This window comes from Stegostoma tigrinum, chromosome 22 (genome assembly GCF_030684315.1).
Source record: "Stegostoma tigrinum isolate sSteTig4 chromosome 22, sSteTig4.hap1, whole genome shotgun sequence".
Lineage (NCBI taxonomy): Eukaryota > Metazoa > Chordata > Chondrichthyes > Orectolobiformes > Stegostomatidae > Stegostoma > Stegostoma tigrinum.
In genome coordinates this window covers 19978972-20002247 of record NC_081375.1, presented here as the reverse complement: position 1 = coordinate 20002247, position 23276 = coordinate 19978972, and the positions used below count along the sequence as shown (strand labels likewise).

Below are 23276 nucleotides of genomic sequence, written 5' to 3'. Positions count from 1 at the left end.
ATCTGTTTTCTGGGAAAGTGTTATGAAGTAGTGGGGTTGGAAGAATTCGAGGAGGGTTTGGTTTCCAATGCACGCGAGAAACTCTGAATACAATTGCTTTGTGTTGGCAGCCAGCTCTAGTCACGCAAACTTGTGTGTACAAACTTTTAAGTAACCAGACAATAAAGTGATCGAGTCCAGGTATTTGACAGCATCGCGTGCAGCTCAGGTACTAGACGGTTTGGCATCCAGCCAATGTGATTCGCAACATCAGGACTGGAATGTTATTCCAGTCTTGGATTTTTCCAATCTTATTTCAAGAGCCAGGCCAGCTGACCTTCCTTACTTAAATCCGGAGTAGTCTAAGACTTCAATCAAAGTCCTGGGCTCTCTAACTCTATTTCAGTAGCCAAATTAGCCCCAACCCCCCCTGGAATATCGTAAATGATTGCAGCTCTGACATTTGAGACTGCCGTGCCAATCGTGCGATAATTTGACAACTTTTCGTTCAGTGATTGTACGTACGTTCTTCCACTAACTTCATTTCGATGTGTTACCTTTGTTTTCGCCCGAGAGGCAGCTCAATGAGCTGTTCGGCTCCATGAATCCTTCCCGTGTTTTCTGAGATGATATTTTTGCGTGCTAAACACTTTAAAGATACCGAAAAGAAATGGAAGCCCCGGGCCAAGTAGGAATTGAACGTAAGGTAGCTGAACAAAAGTTCATTCATTCTGAGGTGATCCACAGGAATGATACTGATTAGTGCATGTGTTATTCAAACTATTAAGGCACTGCCTAGGGCAACACGATAAAAGCCTACTTGCCAAACAATAATATTTAATGTTCACATGTAACAGGGAGCAACTAGGCCTTTCATTTTACAACCCAGTATTGTAAGAAAATGATTTTATTCTATTTTTGTTTAAATCCATAGCTTTTGAAACCGGAGTCATTTAAATGTATCTAAAGCAATTCAGCAGGGGATAAATACTTCCAGTATATATGGATTGAAAATGAACTAATGTTTTATTACTGGGTTAAAATGAGGGTTTTTTTCTAAATTAAAGTCTTGTATTCTTTTAGGTGAATCCCATGTTAATTTCTCTTGACCTAAATGGTGCAGATTGACTTTTTTTAGGGCCGAGCGGGCAAGTCTACTTTCAATTATTTGTTTTACACGCAGTTGTCAGTTGTCATTTTTAATGCTAGGATATATTCTTTGAACTAGAGTAATTTAAACTTAGTTTTGTATTTATGAGCGTGTTATTATGCACACTTGATTTTGAGAGCGATTTTACTTTCAGTACTGTAGCCTCATAAGTCGGCCCAAGTAAATACTTTTTTTTAAATCGCAAGATGTCACTTGTTATAAATATCCATTTAATCCAAACAGATTTTGCCGCCAGGGACTTAATGTATTTCACCCTTGGGCGACTATGTGGAGTTTGCATGTTCACCCTGTGTCTGTGTGGGTTTCCTCCGGGTGCTCCAGTTTCCTCCCACTGTCCAAAGATGTGCAGGTTAGGTGGATTAACCCTGGTAAGTATGGGGTAACCCTGGTAAAAATGCTGTTCGGAGGGTCGGTGCAGACTGAATGGGCCGAAAGGCCTCTTTCCCCACAGTAGAGATTATATATGATATGATTTATTGCAATGGAAGATCTTGAAATGTTCGATATTTAGAATCGAATATTTTTAAAAAGTCTTGTTTTTAATTCGTCGGATTCAACAATTCTGTAAAACATGATAGAAAGAAGAGGCTATGAGCATTGTCTACACAGAAACTGCTTGCTTCTGCCAGTTCATGTAGTGTCAATCAGAATTTGTAGTTGTTTCCTGTGTGGACAATTGCAGATCGTACGCTGCATTGTCAATCTGAAGTTTTTTAAAAAAATTATCTTCAAGGTCACGCTGCTCTGAGGAATTTTCCTGAATAAATGTGTTCATGGTCACAATTTGAAAGATCAGTGAATGGGTTGATACACTGCAGTTGTAACCAGGGGGCTGGGATTCATCCTAGATTTTTTTTAAATTGACCTGTTCATTTCACACTTCAGGAGACTGGAACACGAGCCTGAGTCCTTTTAGCTCAGAGAAAGGGACACTACCAATGCGCCACAAGGGTCCCCGAAATGGTGCACATCAAAAGCTGAGCAGACCCACCTTGAACTGGTCTTGCAGAAAAAGCTTGGGCACGTCCCGGCTCGGTGCGCTTGCGTGCGCGGTGCCAGCCGGTCTTTGTAGTTTCTTTCTCCGGCCTTCAGCGCTGACTGGATCAAGGGCTTGAACTACAATTCCCGACGGGCCCCGCAGCGCCTTCCGTGGCCCCGCCCCTCCATTTGCCTCTGATTAGCCTATAGGTGGCCCTGGGGGTGGGGTGAGGAAGGGAAAGGTTTACGCTAAGTGGCCGCTGGCGTAGCAGGTTTGGTTGAGCGCCTGGTTTTATAGTCAGTGTAAGGTTCACCGTCACGCTCAGTCGCTGCAGCAAGGCAGCCAGGCGGGGAGGGAGCTCCGTTCTCTGCAAATTGAAGGCACCCAGACAGATGTACAGAGCCTGGGTATGCAGCTCCATCCATAAAGACACTACTTACTGGAGCAGAAAGGAAGAGAGCCAGGGACAATAGCAATAGCTGTTAACTGCTCCTTACTGAACATCCAGAAAGAATTTTAGCCAGGATTTTGGCTCGTTTGCCAATGCAATTACCATCTCCCCAGACGTGACAAAACTTGGGGCTCATTGGATTATTGGAATCTAAAAGGATAGCCAGATCTGTGGACTTTTTTCAAGATGATGGATTATTTTGACCTTTCTTTTCCGTCCTTTCACCACCGCCCCCCCTCCCCAGCCAGCAAACTTGGAAGTTGCCTTGCACTGTTGAGAACACGTTGATGCGGTATTGAGTTTGGATGATGGGAATCACTGACTCAAAGCACTTGCACAAGGAGTAGTGGCCCCGCTGATGGAAAATTATTGCGGGACTCTTCTGGGATTATTGGAGTTGGACCATTTTTCATTGGGAGATGCTTGGGGTGTATACTGTTGTGTCAGGAACGTGGAAACATCATGGTTCGAAACATCAAGCGTCGAGATCCGCATTGTAGTTTCTATATGGAGTTATACGGATGGCTCTTAGGAAATTATTACCCTCCTTTCCCAATAAAAACCCCTGGAATATGTTGTACGCTTTTGGAATGTCCTTGCCAATGGATTAACGTCGCCATTGAGTGGGTTGGATGGAACTCCGAGGATATTTTATCCAGATGATGTATTGAAGACCCTGGGATGTATTAGAGGAGACTATGTGGATTTAAATCTCAGTGGGATAACGTGGATTGTTGCTATGTTTTGGTTTGGAGTTGCTTAAGAGGTAAGTGTGTTTCAGTACGAAAAAATGTATTGGCAGGTATTGAAATCGATGACTGATTCCTTTGTTTTCAAACAACGAAGTTGTCGGAGCTGATCACTTACGTGGGCAACAATATCTTATTAAAATAACCTCTTATCTGCTGCCTTTCAAGATTAATGTATTACAAAGGCCCTTTGATGAAGCACTGCTTAATTGAAAGAGTGAATGCTACAGTGGGTTATTGTGACAGTATATGGCTCCACGCACATACAATATGTTACATTGTACTGTGTTTCACTGAGTTTGTTCAAACTGGGTTTTAGCGGGTTCCTGCCTTTAACTATTACCTCGCCGGTTGCTATGACTTGGAGCACGATTAACCAGTTTCCTCCCGGCTTGCAATGTTAACTTGGATCAAGTAGACTTAGACAGGATTTGTGTTTTAGGATCGGCGATTCAGCTGTGCCTCCATTTTCTCATTTCCATGCGATAAGAGTTTTTAAACATTAAAGCCTCTGTCTTGGCATCGGAAACGGAGTCATTTTCAATGCCACGTACATTTTATTAAAAGTAAAATTTTAAGTCTCACTTTCAGACTCGAATTTTCCTGCAATGAAAATTAACTCGGTGTTCTGAAGGTCAGAACTTAAAAATAAGAGGATTTTTGGGAACATTTGTTTTGCTTATCAATCTTCTATTTTGTTTTGAAAGGGCGATTAATCGTTTTGGCATAAGGTGGCGTCACTTCGTTGAAGTCTCGCCGTTCTTCCCTGATAGAGCATCAGGGTTATTATGGTGTTTTTTTTTCAAATGATATCTGTAAACTGCGTTATCTCTGTAGCGGTACTGGGACAAAATGAGTCGCTGTCTTTGTGTCTGCCCCCGCCCACCACACAAATTGACCTCCCCCAGAGTAATTGACCTGGTGTGAATGCCCAGCGAGAAATAGCACTGATTCCAATGTAGACTGCTTCCTCCCATGCACCTGTCAGTGCACCATACCGTTCAGCTTTTGAGAGGGTGGGCTGGAATCGGCGACTGAGAGCGCTGCTCTCAATTTTCCAATATTAGACTTTGCGGAAGCAAGAGCCTTTGGACTGACCGTGCTGTCTCATCACCTTTTGCTTCATTGTACACGCCAGTCGGTTATCATCTGATTCCAAACTCAGGATTTAAAAGGGGATGCCATCTGGTGACCTCGCCTGTTCAGCTTTGTTAGAATCCACATGATACATGAATGAACCATGACTGGGCACTGGAGATGTAGATTTCCCCCAGCGACTGAGAAATGCTAAAGGAATCGCCCTCTTGGAATGGGGAATAAAGGCATCAATCCTTTCCTTTTGCAGCGCTCTGAGATTTGTGTTACAGTAGACAGTGAATTGACAGTGTAGTTATGTAGACATAATGCATTGTTGGGTGTTTTAGTCTGCAGTGCTATAACATGCCTAATTAGGTCGGTATATTTGAGACGTAACCAATCCTGAAATGTGATTTTTGATGTGGCTTCTGATCTGCGTACAGTGTCATGTAATATTCTCCCCACCTCAACTCCAAATGGACCTTTTCTTTTGCGTTTCCGTGTGATTCCTAATACCTCTAGCAACACAAGCGTCATGCCTGGGGTTACGTAGTATGTGTCAGCAGACAGTTGAGTTTTTTTTCTGTTCCTTTTTTTCTTTCACGGAGCCTCGGGAAGGGTTTGATCTCCGATGACTTGGACACCTGTTTCCCAGGATCACAAATGAGCTCCTGGGGGATTCGTCTCTTCACCTTCTGGTGATCTAACACAACATGTGAAAGGCTTCACTCCTCGGCAATAGATTATCCTGGCACCAGGTTGGAATTATTGATTCAGTGACACATCAGTACTGGGCCACTCTAAACTATATTGTTCGTGGGAAAGTTAATTTCCTTTGGCAATAAATCACTCGACCGCATCAGATATTTGTTTTTTTTCCACCGTTAGGTTTGTGCTGCTACCTTTTAATCAAATCTGTCTATATTTTTCGTGTGTGTATGAAACATATGGATGTGATTGACTAAATTGGAGAAGTTTACATATCCATCAGTTGATATGATTTTAATGTTAAATGTTTGTCACTGTAGCCTACAAAGTGACTGACAACACGATGTCTTGCGTTGTGGAAAGTTTTCTGTCAAGGACCAACAATACTTTGTCCAAAATACAGCCCTCCTGCTCGTGTCAATGAATTATCTTCTCAATGTGGCTTGAAAACTCAATCACTCTCAGTGTAACTAATTTTTTTAATATTGGCTGTTCTATATGAATAATAAATTTAGCAGATGTCTGTACTTATAAGTGCTAACCAAGCCAAAATATTATCACCTCCTGGGCCACTGGCATCGTTTCACTTAGCACTTTTTAATGGGCTCAATGATATGTGTTTATACAGAAGCTAGGGCTTTCATGTGGCTGGTAGCTTTCTGCTGCTTCCTTTGTGACAGATTTAAGAAAATGTTTGTTTTAACTTTAACTGTTTTAGACACACAGACACATGGCTGCTTAATCACAAAAGACTTAACACTCCCGAACCTGAAAATGGTCCAAATTGACCAATCTGAGTGATTGAAAGCCTATCTTTTATATGACCATAATATGTTGAGCCAGAGCAAGCTTGAACACTGGCAACAATAGCTAAGTAAAAATGTGATGCAATAGCATACAACCAGAAGTCAAAGGTAGTTTCTTATACTGCCAGAGGAGCAGTATTGTTAAACAAATACTTTGTTGAGACAGTAGTTTGTTTTTGTTATTCCTTTTTGTGGATAATACAGAAAGCCTGTTGTTAGAAATATGAGAATAAGGTCACACTATTTTCCTGACCATATTTACTTTGTCATATTCAGATCTGCACTGAAGTGTAAATAGTGTGCTCCAAAATTGCTGCATCAGCAGCACATTGTGAAACTTCCTGAGCTAGAGAGAGCTTGACAATATATTCTTCTGTTGGGGGAGTTGGACATAAGATGTGAGGATCAAGTAGCTTCCTTGAACTAATTTGTGGATCCATGTTCTGTTGACCTTGGATGTAATCAAGATTTTGACCTAGTATTACATATTACTTGAAAGCACTCATTTGCTTTAGGCAACATCGTGGCTCAGCAGGTTCACCATTACCAGAAAGTACTACTTTTGAATTAAGTGATGATATAGGCCATTTTATTTAACATAGAATATTTTGCCCTTTCACAAGTATGTTTGTTTGAAAAAAAATGTTGTACTTTGTTTTGAAAGTTCGCAACAATGGTGGTTGTGTTTTGACACATTCAGGGTAAATAAACATTTCCAAATATCACTACTGCAGTACAAGCCTGTTTTTCTGGTTCTGTGTAGAAGGTATTAGTCTTTGGGCAAATTAATACAGGAGATGATCTTTTCATTTTCGTACAGAATTCAAATTGGACTTTTTAATGGGCATTGCATTACTGCACCCACACCAATGTTGGCATAGTCCCCCATTGGACTGTTAGATGCTTCCTTTCCCATAATATTTGTGTTTAGCTTGAGGTTAAATGAATGATGTTTTGAAGGTTAATTCATTGAAACAGTGCTGCCTTCAGCTGGACTTGGCTTATCCTGAGCATGACTTGGAAAGAACTATTGAAAGGTCTCCAGATCTCTGACAGGAAGTCCGAGGGAATGGTGTATTACATAAGAACTGCTTGTTAAAAGAATATTTAATCCCCGACATTGAGGTACAGAGCACCTGCACAATACTTTAAACTCTTGTCAGCACAGAAACATTTGGACAACAATATTTTAATAGCAATTACGTTCCTAAACTCTGAGAAAACTAGAACGTTGGCAGCAAAACATGAATTGGACTTCTAAGTGGTACCCTCTGAATTAGAAAAGTAAGTTTTTTTTTGTTTAAATTGCCTTTGGAACCTTTTTGGGGTGTAACATAGCTAGGGTGGCTGTGGATGGCTACATCTTGCAAAAGACTGGTACAGGCACAACTGAAATACTTATACTTATAGTACCTGCAAGAATATCAACTTAATCATTAAATGACTGCATCCCTGGGATTTGAGGTTGGGCCAATAACCAGGGTGAGTAAGGATTCGTTCCCAGCGCACTTGTGGTGGTATGGGAAGTTATATTTTATTTTCTGTAGCCTCTGTTGCTTTGCCATGGGGTGATGATCATCTTTTGTTAGTGGTTGTGCCTTTAGATCAGTTTTTCAATCTGTAACTTTTAAAGATGTTTAAAACCTATTGATTTGCTATTGTACTTGTTTTATTTGTGTTAAAACATTTATGGCTCTAATCATTTTTTAGATTCCATTTAAAGAAAAGCAAAATTTGTTCTAGCATCTCTGTGCTTGAAATGTGTCGATGTCTCTGTATCTGAATTATTTTGTGACTGACAACAGACAGTTACTGATTTTGGTGAAATAAATACTCCTCTGTTTACTGGCACTGCCAGTAAATTTTGTATGAACAAAGTATACAGCCAATTAATTGTACCTTTTTGTATGACTGCATCTTGTATGATGTTTTTAAACTGCATTCAAAAAAGATCTAATCTTTCTTCACATTAAAGAGGTATTATAATTATTGCAAAAGATGAATAGAAATAACCTCTCTCTAAGACACTATGAGGTAATGTCAGAAAACATTGCCTAAAGTTCCATGTACCTGTCCACATAAATGACATGAGGAAAACTCTCAGTTTCTTAAGACAAAGGCATATCAATTACAAAGGTAATTTCCAGATGTAAGTGTATTTTTAAGTATTGCAGATTTGAATTTTTTGTATGCGAATTGATAATATAGATGTATGGATTCGGTCGAGCTGTGTGTGATAGAATTCCTGCAGCATGAAAAATAAAGTCCAGAACAGAATACTTATGAAGTCCGGTTGTTTTGAACAACATTTGGTCATTGTGTAACTCATGCCATCAGAATGGACTTTCCACCTGGTGCTTTCCAATCTGATGAATTCTTCCAGTGTAGCTTTCACAGAAATAGACAATAGGAGAGAGATTTTTATTTCATACACTTAATAGTTGCCTATTATAGAGCTGCATATGTTGAGATGCTGCAGTCTTGAATGGCAATAGTTTGTATTGTAGTAGAACAGAATTCAGCATTCCACCCAAGACTAAAGCTGGAAGGTGTTACCAGTATGATCAGTCGGGTTGACGTTCTGAGTCTGAGCTCTGTGGAGAGCTTTGCTTGCTGGCTTGGCATTTCAGGAAATCATCACAGGTGCACACACCATGGGGTATTTTTTCACATTTGAAGTAGAAGGAAAATCATGGGAACATGTCCATAATTTCCTGGCAAAGTTCTGTGCCATGATTGCACATTTGGAAAATGTGGATCTGAATACAGGACTAGAAATGTTGGTGAAATGTGACAAGAATTCCTGTCTATGCAAAGCAGTTATGTTTACAAACCATTATCACCAGCTGAAGAGGAACAGGCATGCAACAGATTGAAGGGCTTTTACTTTTTTCCCCTGGTTTAGACACTGGTTTAAATAACTATTTACCTTAACATCTGTCTTGTCTGTTTGCCTTGTGTGTGAGGTGGAGCTCTTCAAGCATATATTCTGCATGAATAAGTAATTCTACTTGTTCACTACCTTTAATCTGTTGTGACTCTATGAATAAGTACCAGAAATATGCTTAAATTAAAATTGGACCTATTATTTTATGAATTTGACTTTGTACATTGCTATTTTTAATAATTATCGGCTGGGGGGAGATTTTAGCCCATTGCACTCAATAGGTAAAATTTTGAGAGCTTGCTATGCATTCCAATTTGGTTCTCACCAATATCCACCTTACCTAGGCATTGATCTTTAGGTATCTGTGGCACCTATTTGACCCAGGTTGGAGTCTAATTAGTAAGTTGAGTCATTGACACCCCATTGGCATTTTAACTGCTAACAAAGATGGGAATGCCCACTCTGGTCAGTGATCTCTTGTCTGTAGGAAGGAGAGGCCCTCCTGTAAATATTAAACTCCATCCCGGGGGCGGCAAGAGTGTCACTTCAGGCCTTACAGTTTCTGGGCTGCCCAGCATTCTCTAGCTATGATAGCTAGCTGTTTTCCTCTTTCTACCTGGTTTTGGGTGTGTGGCTATCTGAATGATGATGCCTTTAAGTTTTAAAGAGAAGTGTTGTGACTCAAATTGGTGCCAAGGAATTATTAGGGAAAGAGCTCTAATATTCTCCTTTAACTCACTCCCATTTTTTTCTTTTTTTTTGAGAAAGCTTCCCTTTCCTCCACCCAACACTCTTTCAGACAAGCTAACAGAAGATTATGTGAATAGAATTCTTTGTTTTCATCCATGAACAATAAAATCGGAGAGTGACTGGTTTAAAAAACAATACCATCTGGAGACTTTCTTCCCCTCCCACTCTTAAATCCTTGCATATCTCCAGCTCAGTAAGCTATATGTGACTGGGCCTTGGCAGCTAAGGATTTGATAAATATATAAAATAAGACGCTTTGTTTCCAACTGCCATTTTGGATGTGTATACACTTTCTGTCAGATCAAAAAGAACTCTAGATCCAGTCATCAGGGCCAAGAGGTTACTGTGACATTTTAAGTATACAAAGCACAAAAGAGATGCATAATCTTGAACAGCTACCTCTTTGCTTCATTGAACATTAGTCCAGACTACAGCATGGCTTAAAATAACCTCAAAAACATTATTATCAATTAAAAATCAATGTATTGGACCATCTGTCATATTTTTCTCTCTCTCTCTCTCTCTCTCTCTCTCTCTCTCTCTCTCTCTCTCTCTCTCTCTCTCTCTCTCTCATGCACAAACCCATGTTTGTGCCTAAATAAAAATAGAATTCTCAGCCCCTTTTTAAAAATTCATACCCTGCAGACAACTGAGCAAGAATAAGTTTTAAGCCTGCAGACACTCTCTCTCATACAAGGTTGAGCAGGTACCTGTGGCTGTGTCTGGAGATGGTGGATAGATCCTGTTTTTGGAAGGGGAGAATGGATAAAGGGCCAGTGATCACACAAAGATGCTTTTAGTCCATAGAAGAGATTAACTAAGTCTAGTAGAATAGGAGCTGTGTTGTGGCATGCGGGGGTTGACAGGCGAGCAGTCATATTGACTGCTTGGATACTGACTGCACATTGGAACTCCAAAAGTTCTATTTTAAAAAAAAAAATTTCCACACACATTGCTTTATGAATACATTTCTGCTGCATGGAGCCGTCATAAATCTGGAGCAGAAAGAAGAAAACAGACATTGCATCTGGCATATTTACTGACTAACAATCTGCAAGCAGACTGACATATCATCACCTTTTGGGATATTTCTACTGCAAACTTTTTTAGGTTTTGAAACTTTAAAAAAAATTACAACTTTTATGCATAAAAGGAAATGGAACAGACCCATTTTGTCCCAGTTAGATGTTTTTAACACTCAATTTAAATAATCATTACCTCATCTGTTGGATCCAGCAACCAGACTTTCCTATTTGAAAACTGGGCTCTCAAATCCCGTAACCTGTCCAAGCAACACTAACCTTACGGCACAGGTACTTGGATCTCCATAAAAGAAGTATCAATTCAGCAACACCCACAGAAGGGAAAGTAGCATCTTTCGGCACGCCAGTCTTTCACCTTTTCGGGTTTTTTTGTTTGTTTTTTAAATGCTTTCTATCTTTGAATGATTTGATTAAAGATGAATTTAGGTGAGACACCTAGACTAGGAGTCAGTGATGCAATGCACTGTATATGAGATGATTTCCCCCTTTTTTAAAGCATTGGAATCCACCTCAAAATATATTTTCAAAGACCAAGTGGAGGCATATGCAAGTGGCAGCACAGGATGCCTTTGATTGCGATGATTTCGGACTGTAGGAAGCTTTTTTATTGCTTTCCCATGTGAAGCAGACATAGACGCTCTGTTTTTCCGTGGCACTTTTTTTTTAAAAAGGACTATTTTGAAGCGTTTGTAACTGACTCAGAGTTCTCAGTTTGCAGTTTGACAGAGACCCTCTGTCAGACTGCAATGTATTCCTCCAGCTTCCCCTTTCCACTGACCCCCTCATTAAAATTTCTTCCAACAAGCATTTTTTTCTCTCTCTCTCTTTTTAAGAGAGGCAACTGTCTAATGCCAAGTGACTATCTGGATTGTTTTCATTGTCCGACACTCTGAAAATGTGAGTTTACAAAGAGTGCTGGAGTGTCATGTAAACTCGGTCAGGCCCTAAAAAAAATTCCTTTTTCCTTTGGAGACAAAGGCAGACTTTGTGTCTATGAGCAGGCTCTAACAAAACAGCATTTCACGCAGGATGGTGGACACTCTAAATCATGTTGCTTTTGACCAGTGTGAGGGTTCGCTGCTGGAGCTGAGTGCTTCTGACCAATCTCCATTTACCCACTTGCGTTATTTTAACTGCTGGCACACACCGAGCATTTCGTTCAGCTTTTTTCTTAACGTTCTTCTCCACACACTCAACCCCACAACCGTCTTTCTTTTGCAGCCACCTTTTTTTTAAACTTTCTATAGGGATTTAGTTCTTGTTGACGCCCCCCCCCCCCCCCAACCCACCTCCCTGTTCCACAGGTGACCTCACTCAAACAAACATTATTCATTTGTGAGGCTGGTTAGTTTTGACAGACAAAAGTATAGGTTTCGCACCATCATCATCTTCATCATGGTGAAACCTGATCTTCTCTATGGCCAGCAGAAAGTTTGGCAGGGGTGGCTTACGTTGGTGGCCGGCGATCGATTTTTTTTTGTATTCATCGCTCTGTTCAATCACCCTATGATCTTTGTATGTTATGATCTGCCTGTACTGCCCACAAAAAACACAATTTTTCACTGTAGTCAAGTACATGTGACAATAATAAATCAAATCAAATCACTGATTGGAGTGCCTAGCTTGATCTCCCCATTCCTCTAATCTGGGATTTACAGCCAGTTGTGCGCTTACTACAGTTCAGATCACGACAGACAGTATGTCAAACTGTGACCTTTGGCTACTTACTGTATGAACTCTGGGCTACCATTGACACCAATTAACTTTCCATGATTTTCCCCCCACTCCCAACCCAGTGTACAACCCTCCATGGGACGAGTCTTGGAGAAAATGAATCCCTTTTGAGGTGATAGCCTATTTGAAAATTGCCACTATCTTGTAGGAAAGAAGAAAAAAAGGTCATAATGGTTGTGAATGAAGCATGGATACAAAGTTTCACACAGCCAAAAAACATCAACTTTTACATAAATAACATATCTTCACTGCTTGGTAATGGTTATCCACAATCACGTGTTGCATTACTCTGGTTAAACAAACATTTTGAAAAGTTCCAGCTTGTGAAAATCTATAGCTATAGTTACAAAACATCTTTATCCTTTGTTGACCAAGAGGAAAGAAATCTCTCTCGGAAACAGAACTTTAAATGTGCCTATGTCATTATGTATTGAAGCAACTTTGAAAAATGAGCTGGCCTACCAGTGCAAATAAACACACTGACAGCTAGACTGAGTAACAATGAATGAACCCTTTGCCTTCAATTGATTTTGACCTATCTGAACAATGGAGCTGTAATAGTTCTGGTACCAAGCCTGTGTTGGCTGATAACATTCTCCGGTTCAGAAATGTGTTGTTTGCAGCAAAAGATGCTAAAGCTTAACACTAGCGTGTACAAAGTGTGTGTTTTCATTGCCATGGAGAGTAAAGGGTAGGAGAGCCATTACAGCAATCTGCTAATAACAAACCCACCCAAATGAAAACCTAAGCAAGGGCAAAGCAGTATCAATTCTGTGCCATTAACTATCTTGGCACAATTGGAAACAGAACAGTTTCCATACTTGCCTTAATCTTAGAGCTGCAATAGCAACCCATTTCTAAGATACTGCTATTGCTGCTGTGCAAATCTGAAGTGATCGCATCTTTTATACATTCCCTCTGTTGCTGTATCCAAATGTTCCTTTCATTTTCTGTTGTACTGCAGGAAATAAACTCTTGTTTGATTCTTATTGATCCATTGAATTAGTAATATTTGTATTCGGGCATTCTTAAACACATCAAGGGAAAATACATATTATTTGGAGCCTGATTTTTTTTTGTCGAGTCTGATCAACGTCACATATTTAACCAGCAACTCTTGTTCCGACAAGACGGAGTCAAATAATGCGAAGTTTCTTGCGTTGTAGCTTTTAATGGAACATTGTATACTGCTGATTCTTTTGCATTGTGTTTGTATGGTATCTTTTGTTCCTGCTGTGTTCTCAGGAGGGGTATTCTTTTAATCATGGATCCCCTTTGGATAGGCAGTCCTTCAGTGTCATCCCTCCATCTGACTGAATGCTATAATTCAAGGATATACTCCCTTACATTGGCTTTAGGTAATTTCAAAAGGCAGAGCCTGCATTAGATTGTGTGGTTAAATTATCTGCAAGAAGCTGATATTGGAGCGGATATTCTTGTACAGTTGGTCAAATTAATTTGCAATTAATTATTCCTAATGGAGGTAAAACTCCAAAAGATTAGTTGATGTGTACAGACAGACATCCTGGTGTTGAAATTATGAACTGGTGCAACAGTGAGTTCTGCCAACATTGTTAAAACAAAAGCAAGGGAACACAGATGAGTGTGGAGCTGGAGGAACACAGCAGGTCTGACAGCATCAGGAACAGGAAAGTTGACATTTTGGATTGTGGGCCTTCTGCAGGATTGGCAGTTCTTACTATTGCTGAGCAGGTGAACACAGGTATTTCGAACATGACCTATGGTTGCTCGAGAAATTCTAATCGATAATTTCTTACATTGGTGGAATCCAGTGCTAAAAGACTTTATTGTTTCACTGAAGCCACTCTTGTCTTCCCAAACTGGAGAAAAATTTCCTTTTTCTTTGAGTCTCACATGTAATGTAGTAAAATGTATTTGTTTGTGTAAACAATATTTATTTTCTTTAAGTTAAATTATTGTCTCATCAACTCCTTCTGTTTGTCTCTGTACTACACCCACTTTTTAAAATGTATGTTGTTCGCGTTACAGTACACTCCTTTCGAATTCTGTTCAAAATAATAGAAACACCATCAGTAAAGATCTTGTCCTAGACATTAGTTGTACTGAAGCATTTGAGTGTGAATAGTACATAGAACATTACAGCACAGTACAGGCCCTTCGGCCCTCGAGTTGTGCCGACCTGTCATACCGATCTCAAGCCCATCTAACTTACACTATCCCATGTACATCCATATGCTGGTCCAATGATGACTTAATTGTACTTAAAGTTGGCGAATCTACTACAGTTGCAGGCAAAGCGTTCCATTCCCTTACTACTCTGAGTAGAGAAACTACCTCTGACATCTATCCTTTTATCTTTCACCCCTCAATTTAAAGCTATGCCCCCTCGTGCTCGCCGTCACCATCCTAGGAAAAAGACTCTCCCTATCCACCCTATCTAACCCTCTGATTATTTTATATGTTTCAAATAAGTCACCTCTCAACCTTCTTCTCTCTAATGAAAACAGCCTCAAGTCCCTCAGCCTTTCCTCGTAAGACCTTCCCTCCATACCAGGCAACATCCTAGTAAATCTCCTCTGCACCCTTTCCAAAGCTTCCACATCCTTCTTATAATGCGGTGACCAGAACTGCGACCGCACCAGAGTTTTATACAGCTGCAGCATAATAATAGTATGACAACTCATTCATATAATTAAAAGTGGGATGAATTCTCGTTGATATGAAATTGACCCCAATTTGTCTCTACTTGTTGATATTCCTGCTTGTTTTGTTACATCAGTGGTAGATAACTTTTGTGGCTTAAAGTGTATTGGCTTAATTATCTCTGATGCAAGATCAGAGCATTTCAAAAAGTGATGATAATTCCTAAAAGGCTCAACTGTTTTTTTTTGAATTAAATGTAGTTTAAAAAGAAAATAGCTTCCACATGATTGAAGCATTATAATAGAAATTAGTAATTGAATGTGTTTTTGTGTCTACTGCTGATTCAGCTGTGAAATGCAAATTGCTTATCTTTTTTACATATGACAATTCCAGCAGAACCATCAAGTGAACCAGAGATGGTAGGGGTCAGGAGTGAGCGTGCAAGACTGTTGCAAATGTGAAAGGTTTTGCAATCCACTCATGTGTATTTTTTATTTTGGTAATGCTAGGTAACTGATATTCATCGTCCTTCTTTAAGTCAAGCGATCAAGCAGATGGTTAGCTTCTTCTGCATACCATCCAGAGCTGTCAATGCTTATGTTGACAGATGGATTTTTGCAATAAAACTGGGAGATTTAGCAGCTTCATTGAATTCTCAATGTCTGAATCAAAAAACCATGGTAAAACTCTTGAGCTTGATTTCAGTACCCCTGCCTGTGTATTCATTGCTACAGATGATCGTATAGTTCCTGGATTGGATACAGTAGAACAGTTTTGGTAAGTTGAAAACTAAGCAGTGACTCAAAGCTACAAGCATGATATCTGTCGAAACTAGGAGATGCCAGGATTGACTTCAACTCTGATCCCTTCAACAGTCATCAAAAACTGCTGAGGTTTAGGCATGTATGATGGTCACTTGAATGAAGTACTGTAAGCCACTTGTGATGTGGATGAATGCTTCAGCAGGGACAATTGTAAAGCATAAAGCTTTAAACTCAAAAGCTCGGCTTCTCCCAAGTTTAACGGAGTGGAAATGGAATTATAACCAACAGCTCTAACGAATCTGAAACTTGAAATCAAGGAAAGAGCACAGAATGCTGGAGAAATTCAGCTAGTCTGGCAGCATCTATTGAAAGAGAAAAAGAGTTAATGTTTCAAGGATCAGCTTTGAGTGAAATGGTTTTTTTTTTCCAAAATTCATAAGTGCATTGTAATTGTGTCACTAGAAAATCCCCTCTGTCTCATTTCAAAATGATGTGGAGGTGCTAGCGTTGAACTGGGGTGGGCAAAATCAGAAGTCACTTCACCTGATGAAGGAGCAGTGTTCCGAAATCTCCAGCTTTCAAATAAACATTTTGGACTAAATCGGGTATTATGTGACCTCTGACCTCATTTAAAAATGATAACTGATCAATGTCTGCATTTTTTATTATCTTGTTATGTTATCTGCTGATGTTCAGTGCTTTTCAAGATATACACTACTGTTCACGCTGGATAAGTGACATTTTTACTCTGAATGTTTGCTACTTTAATTGCAAGTGTCACGGACTTTCATTATGCCTAGCAGTCTCCGTAACAATGAATTAATTTTTTTTGTGTGTTTGGTACCATCTAGAATCCAAGGGAATCTGTAAGTTTTGGGCTACAAGGTGGGACTGACTGACCAGCGAATGTAATTCATTTGAAGGCATGTATGTTTTTCATGTTGATCATTGAGTCTCACCATTAACTATTCTGAAGTTGGGCACAAGTCAGTCAGAAGCCTTTTGTGACAATGAAGCAACAATGTTTTGCAGACAGCACCTCTGCTTCTAGTTTTGTTGTGCAATAGTATTACTGTTGCACATGCCATACATTCTGAAGACTATTAGGGCCAATGAGTCCAAAATCTAACGATAGATTTGTGGTATTGGCCCTTGCCAACCAAGAACCAGGTTGTCTCTGCCCAACCATTTTAACCATTTTAGTTTCAACCAAGCATCCAATTTTTCTTTTTGTGCAGTGAAAGTACCACTTACACACTCAAAGTAAACTCTCTCTCTTTTCCATGAGTCATCCTGTTAAATGGAACTGGATAGATCACATATTTTATAGAATTGGGTCTTTCCACCTCCTCCTCACACCACTGTTTTCCACGGGTACACAGATGTCCAGTAAATTAGAGAGCGCTTAAGCATTTTGACTCCCAACATGAACTGATTTGACAACCGACAGCAAAAACTGAAATGTGCTGCAGAGGTGCATGTTAAATTTCACTTCTGCAGCATACTTTTGGACAGAATGCCACAATTACTCTTTTTAGAAGTTATATTTGATCATAAACTGTCGGATAAGCTTTAGGGCATGTACGAAGAGATTTTAGCTGAATTAACTGCTCTTTTTTGGCAGTGGTTTCACCTCACTCCTGTGTGAAATAGTTCACTAACAATGCTCTGCTTCAGCCTTCTTATAATGTACAAAGCAAGCAGAATACAAGCTTTCTATATCAAAAAAGAAAAGACCCATTTAAGCAACTTTAAAGTGTGTCAGTGCAGGGAGTTGTCGTTTATTGGTGTAGCAAAACAATGTGGAGCTTGTTTGGAGAGTTATAAGCACCCAAAGAGCTAGAATGAGCCTGGGTCCAATGCGCAAACAGGCACACATTTGATTAAAATATGCTGACCCTTGGGAAGAAAAAAAGCACCTTTTGTTTCAAGAGTGAACAGCTGAGGTGTTTGTGCTGAGGGAGGGCTGCCTATACTGAGCAGCTTCCAGCTAATAACCTGCATTCTTGAGCATGGAGACTTTTACATTGGTGAAATTGGAACGGAAAGCAAATCTAACATGACATGAGTCTGGGGAGGGGAAAAACTAATGTCAAAGCTACAAAGTAGAATTTTTATATGTTCTGGCCCTACTTTTATTGTATGGTAAATGTACACTTTCAAATAAGTAACTTGCTGAGCTAAGTAGATTGGGTGATTCTCAATGGAGAACTTTTAATGCAGTTTGTTTTCTTTGGTTTGAAAGGAACACTAGATTTGGTGTAGAATCTTACATTTTGCTGGAGATTTGTTTTTGAGTCACTTGAAGAGAATTATTCAGTTTAGTGCTTTAGATAGTAATACAGACCAGCTTTGTGAAATGGAACCACAGACAAGTAGGAGCCCAGTTCTAGTTTCGTATGTTGAGGAAGTTAGATGCACACCTCAGTGATTGCTGTTTTAGGAAGGGATAAGTTGACCAGATTTCCCATTTCCTTACAAACAGTGGCTCTTGCCCAAAGGTGGTCCCTGTCTTAACAAGTGAATTGGGTTCAGATACAATGCACTTTAGCTATCAGATGAACTGTTACATATTTGCAGAATCACCAGAATTGTTACAGAACAGAAGGAGATCATCTGGTCCATCCCATCTGCACCGGCTCCCCAAACAATCATTAATACTGAGTGCCTTTTGCCCATGACCCTGCATGCTGTTTCAGTTCACATGGTCCTCTAATGTCCTCTTGAATGCCTCCATTGAACTTGGCTTGACCACTATGTCTTGTGTACCAGACCCTAACCACATGCTGCACAAATACTTTCTCTCACACATCGCGTTGTGGTTTTTGTTTGCAATTTGTCCCTTCTTGTTTTTTGTCTCTTTAATGAGTGGGAACAGTTTCTCCTTGTCCACTCTGTTTAGACCCCTCATGATTCACAAAGCTTCGGCCAAATCCCTTTTGGAGATGTTGGTTGGAATATTGAAAGGTGACTTGCGCATGTGGAATTGTAGGCCAACATCAGCCAGTCAGCCTGGGGACAGGAAGAGAAAGAAGAAATTGTGGCATGGAACTTTTTTACCAATTCACAACATTGCAATTGCAGCTATTGAATTGGCCTTGAAGTGTGGTCATTGTTCTCTCTTTTAAAGGCACATATATATGCAGTCAATTTATACAGAGTAACATTGCTATTTGGCAATGATTAAAGGACTCACTGACTATGTTTGGTGATATTGGTCAAGGATGTATCTTAGAATATAGAACATAGAACATAGAACAATACAGCACAGAACAGGCCCTTCGGCCCTCGATGTTGCGCCGACCTGTGAACTAATCTAAGCCCGTCCCCCTACACTATCCCAATCTTAATTAGGATATGGGCAGACTTTTAAAACTTCTGTGGGACCATACCTGCAAATGGGGTGTGGGTATAATTGCTCAACAGTAAGACGTGCTGCACTCCTTCAATGCTGCATTAGTGGGAGGAAAATAAAATAACATTGCATCAATCCTTCAAAAATGTAAATAATTTTTGTTTTGTTGTATTTTCATCTGGGTATGGATCCTGTTATTTTGGGCTCAGAAAATTCTGCATAATGGCACGTTGATTGCTGAAGAAATATCACAAGCTGATAAGTGGTGTATTTTCTGATTTCTTCATAATGCTCATGTTAACCAGCAGTGTAGTTTGTTTTGTGATTTGGAAAGTGAACGTTGACCATTGCTTTATGGTAGTTCTGTGACCCTGTGGTTGCATCTCCTGTCCACGAGACTTGAGTAATTCAGTAAGGTACTGAGGCAATGCTGCATTATTGGAGGTATCATCTTTCAGATGCGATGCTAATGCAGTGGGATGGCTTGATACCATGCTGTTTAACTGGTTGATTTGTGGGTATCATACGGTTTGTGTTCTCACGAGCTTAGAAAGCTGTGTGATCTTTTTGAATAATAAAGGCATTTGATTTGGTCTGTACAGAGACACTTGCACTTCCTCTTTTGATGGAATTCAATTCAAAGGAGCACAAACTTGTTAATATATCTAGGCCAGTTAAGACTGAAATGGGGAGTCATATATTTTCAAAGGGTGTGAAATTCTGGCATGCCTTGTCCTCAAAATACTGTAAATATTGAGTCAATGTACATTTTTCTGGACTGTGATTTAGATTTTTGGGAGGTCATTGCATGAGAATATGGAGGAAAGGGAGGTCCATGTTAACATCAATCATTATCTCAAAATGAAACACCAGGTTTGAATAGCTTTTTCATGTTCCAGTGTTTACTCAGTTTGGTAGATGTGAAAGATCCCGTGGCGCTATTTGAAGGGAGAGTGCTCCTAGTCTCCTGTCATACTTATCCTGCAACTGGCATCGATGAGACATGTTCTTGGTGTTCTAGTACGAGTCACAGAAGATTAATGTACAAGTACAGCAAGTAATTAAGAAGGCTAACAGAATAAAATCCTTTATTATGAGAGGAATCAATCATTACTGAAGTATAGTGTCCTTAGTTTTATGTAGGGCATTGATGAGGCTGTATCTCAAATGCTGTGTGGGATTTTGGTCTACTCATTCATGGAGGCATGCAAATGCATTAGTGGTAGTTCAAAGGTGATCTACCAGATGAGTATTTGGATAAGCAGATGAAAGTTTGGACAGACTGCGTTGGGTTTTTTTGTGGAGTTTAGAAGGGCGAAAGGTACTTGATTGAAATGTATAAGTTCCAGAACGGTTTTGATAAGGTGGATGTGAAAAGGATGTTAGCCTTTTGTGAGTGAGTTCAGACTGGGGGGTGCTGTTCTTAAAATTTAAGGGTCAGACTTTTAGACAGCCACAAGAAGAATTTTTTTTGAGGGTTGTATGACTTTGGAATTCTCTGCCTCATTGAATACTTTGAAGGGAAAGGTGGATAGATTCTTGTTAGGCAAGGGAATCTAAGGTTATCTGGATCAGATAAGAATGTGGAATTTGAACACTGTCTAATCAGCCATAGTCTTATTGAATGATGGAGCAGGTTCGTGGGGCTGAATGGCATTCTCCTGCTCTCAATCCACACGTTTGTATGTGTAATCTAGTCATTGTTTGTGGGATCACGCATTTTATGTTATTTGCCATGTTTGCTAAGGGCTGGACTTTTCTTCTGGCTGTAAAGTATTTTGGAATATCCTGAGGATATGAAAGGTGTTTGACAATTACAAACTTATTTCGCACCCCCCAGATTTCACGCTCCGCTTTCACAATCTGTAGGAACCAATTTGGCTATCAGTTGAGTATATTGGAAGTATAGCGATGCATTACAACTTTAAGTGTTGGGGCATTTGCTTCTATTCTCTCTTGTGATCAAGGATTAATTTCAAAGTTTTCTTAGTGGATTTATTATCAATGCTTAAGTGACCTTTTTGGCAACTGACTTAAACTGAGCAATTGGTCTGCTTGATGCAGTGGGCTCGATAATCTGATAAATGGCTTTTCCGCAAATGGGATGTATTTCATTTTGAAATGTGCCTTGAAGTCTGATTCCTCTGAGTCTTGGATTCATGATGTATTATTGTCTGACTGGAAATCACAGGGAGAACACATTTTCAAAGTGGAGAAAGCATCTTGCATGATTTTTGTTCACATCTGTTAGCAATTTTATTCATTTCCCCACACTATTTCCTCTTGACCCATTCCCTTATCAAATTTGGATTGTTCCAGGAGGCCACAGATGAATCTTTATGAAAGGGTTGTACTGAATGGAGTGTGGATTCATGATATGGACATGACATCTCATTCCATTAAATTGATGTTTAATCTAACCTCAATTAGCTGAAGCACTGTGAAGATGAAAACATTTGTGTGCAAGTGAACGTATGTGCCATTCAGGTTGTCGACTTCAACTGTCCCAATTTTTCTTAAGTAGATAGGACTTTTTACATTTGGGTTATGGATGAAATGACTCAACAGCCTCCCTCTACCTTTTTCAGTTGGCCTTTGAATGACAAATCTACTTAATGCACTGAAGGACTCAATGCCCAACAGAGGTTCGGGGTACTGGCTGCTGGATATCACAAACTGGTTCAGATCATTTTTTTAATCAATCTGTTTAGAGATCAGATGACATCTCTGGAGCAAGTAGGGCTTGAACCCAGGCCTCTTAGCTCAGGGGTAGGAAGATAAAACTAGGAGATTTGGCTGCTTCAGTAAATTCTCACTCTCTCTCTCTGAATCATAAAATGTTCACATTCGATGAAGCAAGATTTCACTTTTTATTCTTGCAGAACAATCAAGTGACCCTACATTGTGTGTGATTGCAGAGATGGCAAAGCCTAGGTATGTATGGATGAGAGAGATGCAAACATGCCACAACAGCCCTCACAGAATAGTTCACTGACTTCCATACTCCCAGTGAAATTTTTAAAAGCACCTGAGAAGAGGTAACAGAAAACCATTTCCCTCATTTATTCATTACTTGATAAAGGGAAGAGAATTTTGCAATTCAGCATTTTAAAAAAAAACTTATACAGGCCAACAAAAAATTTCATAAATGCCTACTGCTAAGTTGCAGCAATTGTCAGCAAAACTATACCCTGCTGTAATGCCTGCATACAGTGCAATGCTTACATCACAGTCTGAGTTTAACTCTCAGACTATCTATTCATACAATTCTTTTAACCTTCCTCCATGTCAACACTCCGCTGGTTCTGCTGACGTTTATTTTACTTCAGTTGCTATTTGGGAAGTTTTCTAATGACTATAGGTGCTGAAGAATTTCTGTTTGTGTCTTTTTAAGCCATTTTTGTTTTGCCTGGGAAATGTAAAATTAAAGTGTGTGTCATTGTCCCGGTTAAAAGTAGTGCAGTTTCTCAGTTGCATAGTCCTCTTCTGTTCATGTAGATTAGAAAGAGATCCACAGTTTTGTACAGGAAACCCGTTAATTTAATCAGGAATTTGTGGACTTAGCCGCTGTTGATATTGGCTTTGTTAGGATGTTGCTATTTAGCAGCATTTAAAGCATAATGCCACTTATTTGAGAAGTCTCTCTTTTTGTGTTGAACTGCTGGGTCTAGCAGGACATTTCTGAAAAGATACATTATTCATGTCTATGTTGACTGCGTGGAAGTCAAGTGATGTTTTATGAAGGGGATCTTTATGAACTACAGTATGAAAGTGTAGCATTGCCTGACTTTTTAACTAGTGCATTTTGCATGAGATTATGATTTGACTTGACATTGAACTTGAATCTGTCTCGTATTCAGACCTCTTTGCTTCTTCTGAGATGAGTGCCTTTTTTTTGCTTTTGTTTGACTGATGGGGAGGAGATCGAATTAACTGGAAAGTGAGGAGTAAAGAATATGATAGCCTGGGATCACTATGCTCTTCAATCCATACCTACACATGGGCAATCGATCTACTGAACCGCAAGAGAGCAGAGAATGAGTTATTGACATGCATGTCTGCCTTACTGCCCATACCTTCAAATTTGTTGATTTCAATACATAAATGCAAGGATGTGATTACATGGACTCCTGATTCCTAATCCTTTGTTGCTCAGTCCCAGACAGGAAAAATGCAGAAATGCTGATTACTAATTAGT

At 39.7% G+C, this 23276-nt stretch overlaps 1 long non-coding RNA gene across 1 annotated transcript in view; it reads left to right on the top strand.

The window, feature by feature from the left end:
• Nucleotides 1-2467: 2467 nt before the first annotated feature.
• Nucleotides 2468-23276, top strand: part of LOC125463489 (uncharacterized) — a 222673-nt gene continuing 201864 nt past the window's right edge. The window contains exon 1 of the long non-coding RNA XR_007249838.1: nt 2468-3346. This is a non-coding gene — a long non-coding RNA (uncharacterized LOC125463489). The remainder of the gene's footprint in view (nt 3347-23276) is intronic.